The sequence below is a fragment of the Macaca mulatta genome, chromosome 11 (assembly GCF_049350105.2).
Source record: "Macaca mulatta isolate MMU2019108-1 chromosome 11, T2T-MMU8v2.0, whole genome shotgun sequence".
Taxonomy (NCBI): domain Eukaryota; kingdom Metazoa; phylum Chordata; class Mammalia; order Primates; family Cercopithecidae; genus Macaca; species Macaca mulatta.
In genome coordinates this window covers 60407471-60411660 of record NC_133416.1, presented here as the reverse complement: position 1 = coordinate 60411660, position 4190 = coordinate 60407471, and positions in this window count along the sequence as shown.

The window sequence follows — 4190 nt, the reverse complement described above, 5'->3', positions numbered from 1 at the left end:
CTTGCTGCTTTGTGCGTAAAGGCTGCTTGGAGTGCGGGTTTCCCCGTTTTTTCCAGTCAGAGCTCAGTTTCTCAGCTACCCGTCGCTTAGTCGCTATCGGTAATGCCACCCCTTTTCCTCCTTTATCTTCAGAGCTCAGGCAAGAGTTTAAGTTTCAAGAGAAGAGAAATAACAAAAAGAACTGAGTTGGGAACTCACGCGGTTTGGGTTACTAGAAGAAAAGGGTTTAGACTTCTATGCTTTTTTTTTTTTTTTTTTTTTTTGACAGGGTCTTGCTCTGACACACAGGCTGGAGTGCAGTGGCGCGATCACAGCTCACTGCAGCCTCGAACTCCTGGCTTAAGTGATCCTCCCGGCTTGGCCTGCCAAAGTGCTGAGTCTACGGGCGTGCACCGCCACGCCCAACTTCCTACGAAATTATTTTAAAGATGGTTTTCTAGGGGAACTAAAATTAGTACCCGTAGCGACCTCCAGCTCTCTCTCTGCCTTCCAGCCTTACTCCTTCTATCGGTTGTATGAGAAAGACAAGATCTGGTGCTCTTTGATTGGGGAGAGAGGGTAGTGGGGTGGGGTGGGAGTTGTGAGTGGCAGGAAGAACTCTGGAAATTCATTTCCTGGGATATTTCACAGTCTTTAATGGCTTATGTTTTGTAAGTACTAACCACTTCCCCAAACACAGATTCAGCTGTCTCTTTCCTTCCTCTACCAAAGGATTAAGCTCAAAAGTGGTTATCAGCTTGTCGCTGATGAACTCTACTGGATAATTCATCTTTCTGCATCATCATAGAGCTCTTTTATGAGTTAAGAATCTAGAAGGGAAGATTATTTTTGTAAAAAGAAAGAAAAGAAGGCCGGGCGCGGTGGCTCACGCCTGTAATCCCAACACTTTGGGAGGCCGAGGCAGGTGGATCACGTCAGGTCAGGAGCTCGAGACCAGCCTGGCCAACATGGCGAAACCCCATCTCTACTGAAAATACAAAAATTAGCCAGTGTAGTGTTGGGGGCCTGTAGTCCCAGCTACTTGAGAGGATCTCTTGAACCTGGGAAGCGAAGGTTACAGTGAGCTGAGATCCTGCCACTGCACTGCAGCCTGGTTGACAGAGCAAGACTCTGTCTAAAAAAAAAAAAAAAAAAAAAAAAATTATTCGTCACAGTACTCAGTTCCTCTTACTTACACCTTAGCTATCAGTGTTCATTTACCTGTTGTTTAGCAAGCATTCTAGGACTTTTTCCCAATGTATTTTATTATACCTACAATTTTTTTTTTTTTAAGATAGAAACGAGGTCTCACTATGATGCCCAGGCTGGTCTCGAACTCCTGAGCTCAAGTGATCCTCCGTGGCCTTAGCCTCCCAATGTGCTACAATTACAGGCATGAGCCACTATACCCAGCATTTTTTTTTTTTTGAGTCGGAGTTTTGCTCTTGTCACCCAGGCTAGAGCTCACTGCAACCTCTCCCTCCTAGGTTCAAGTGATTCTCTTGCCTCAGCCTCCCAAGTAGCTGGGATTACAGGGGCCCACCACCACACCCAGCTAATGTTTTGTATTTTTAGTAGGGATGGGGTTTCACCATGTTGGCCAGGCTGGTCTTGAACTCCTGACCTCAAGTGATCCACCTGCCTCAGCCTCCCAAAGTGCTGGGATTACAGGCATGAGCCACCATGCCTGGCTATGCCCAGCCTATTATACCTACTTAATTCTAAACTCTTCAAGGGCAGAGAGCTTATTCTTTTTTATTTATTTATTTATTTATTTTGGGTTGTTTTTTGTTTTGCTTTTTTCTTTTTTCTTCTTCTGTTTTCTTTTTTATTTCTTTTCTACTTCTTAGAAGAAATACTAAAGGCTGACTAATATGAACTTGAGTCACATTATTTCCTCATGTGAATCACAAACTTATAGAGGCAGCACAGGATGGTGGAGCTTTGAAAATGAGACAGGACAGAAGAGCCAGGTTCTAGTGCCAGTTCTAATTTGTTCCTTCTCAGTGAAATGGGAACAGTAACATCAATCCTCACTACCTCCAGGAGTTCTGTTAGCCTCAAATAGGAGAAGGCCTCAGATAGCCTTGAAGACCCTAACGATGCACGGCAGTCATTAAAAAACATGTTTTGGGCCAGGCGCAGTGGCTAACGTCTTTAATCCTAGCACTTCGAGAGGCCAAGGCAGGTGGATCATGAGGTCAGGAGATGGAGACTATCTCCTAACTAACACGGTGAAACCCCATCTCTACTAAAAATACAAAAAATTAGCCGGGCGCAGTGGTGGGCACCTGTAGTCCCAGCTACTCGGGAGACTGAGGCAGGAGAATAGCGTGAACCCGAGAGGCAGAGGTTGCAGTGAACCGAGATTGCACCACTGCACTCCAGCCTGGGCGATAGAGCGAGACTCCGTCTAAAAAAACAAAACAAAACATGTTTTGGCCAGGAGCAGTGGCTTACACCTATAATCCCAACACTTTGGGAGGCCGAGGTGAGAGATCCCTTGAGCCCAGAGTTTGAGACCAGCCTGGGCAACATAGTGAGACTCTGTCTCTACCCCAAAAAATAAATAAATAAATAATGGCCGGGTGTGATGGTGCATGCCTAACATCCCAGCTACTCAGGAGGCTGAGGCTGGGAGGAGGCTGAGGCAGGAGGATTGCTTTAGCCCAGGACTTCAAGGATATGGTGAGCTATGATCTCACTTGAGAATAGCCACTGCACTCCAGGCTGGCCAACATAGCAAGAGCCCGGCTCAAAAAAAAATAAAGCATGAGGCTGGGCGCGGTGGCTCACGCCTGTAATCCCAGCACTTTGGAAGGTCGAGGTGGGCACATCACCTGAGGTCAGAAGTTTGAGACCAACCTGGTCAACATGGTGAAACCCCGTCTCTACTAAAAATACAAAAATTAGCCAGGCGTGGTGGTGGGCGCCCGTAATCCCAGCTACTTGGGAGGTTGAGGCAGGAGAATGGCTTGAACCAGAGGTGGAGGTTGCAGTAAGCTGAGATTGCACCATTGCACTCTAGCCTGTGTGACAAGAGCGAGACTCCATCTCAAAAAAAAAAAAAAAAAAAAAAATTGGCTGGGCACAGTGGCTCACACCTGTAATCCCAGCACTTTAGGAGGCCAAGGTGGGTGGATGGATCATGAGGTCAGGAGATTGAGACCATCCTGGCTAACATGGTGAAACCCCATCTCTACTGAAAATACAAAAAATTAGCCGGGCGTGGTGGTGGGTAGCTGTAGTCCCAGCTACTCGGGAGGCTGAGGCAGGAGAATGGCGTGAACCCGGGAGGCGGAACTTGCAGTGAGCCAAGATTGCGCCACTGCACTCCAGCCTGGGCAACAGAGCAAGACTCCATCTCAAAAAATATATATATATAAACTAATGATAATAGCACATATACACCATGGACTACCATGCAGCCATAAAAAAGGGTGAGTCCTTTGTAGGGACATTGATGAAACTGGAAATGATCATTCTCAGCAATCACAAGAACAGAAAACCAAACACTGCATGTTCTCACTCATAGTGGGAGTTGAACAATGAACACACGGACACAGGGAGGAGAGCATCACACACGGGGTCCTGTTGAGGGGTGGGGGGCTAGGGGAGGGATAGCATTAGGAGAAATACCTAATGTAGATGACGGGTTGATGGGTGCAGCAAACCACCGTGTTATGTGTATACCTATGTAACCTGCACATTCTGCACATGTATCCCAGAACTTAAAGTATAATAAAATAATAATAATAAAATAAAAAGCATGTCCTATATAAAGCATATTATCATATAAAGATGTCAGAGATGCATGAATGACTGTTACAGTCTTCCTGTGGACTTTTAAGGAAAGAAAAAAAGATATATAGAAAACAAGTTGCAGAAAAGTATGAATGGTATGATCCAATTTTTGTTAAAAAAAAAAAAGAAAAGAAAAGAAAAGAAAAAAGACTGGCCAGGCGTAGTGGCTCGCGCCTGTAATCTCAGGACTTTGGGAGGCCAAGGCAGGGGGATCACTTGAAGACAGGAGTTCAAGACCAGCCTGCTCATCATGGCAAAAATACAAAAATGAACTGGGTGTGGTGGCTTATGCCTGTAATCCCAGCTACTTGGGAGGCCGAGGCGCAAGAATTGCTTCAATCCGCGAGGCAGAGGGTGCAGTGAGCTAAGAACACACCACTACACTCCAGCCTGAGTGACAGAGTGAG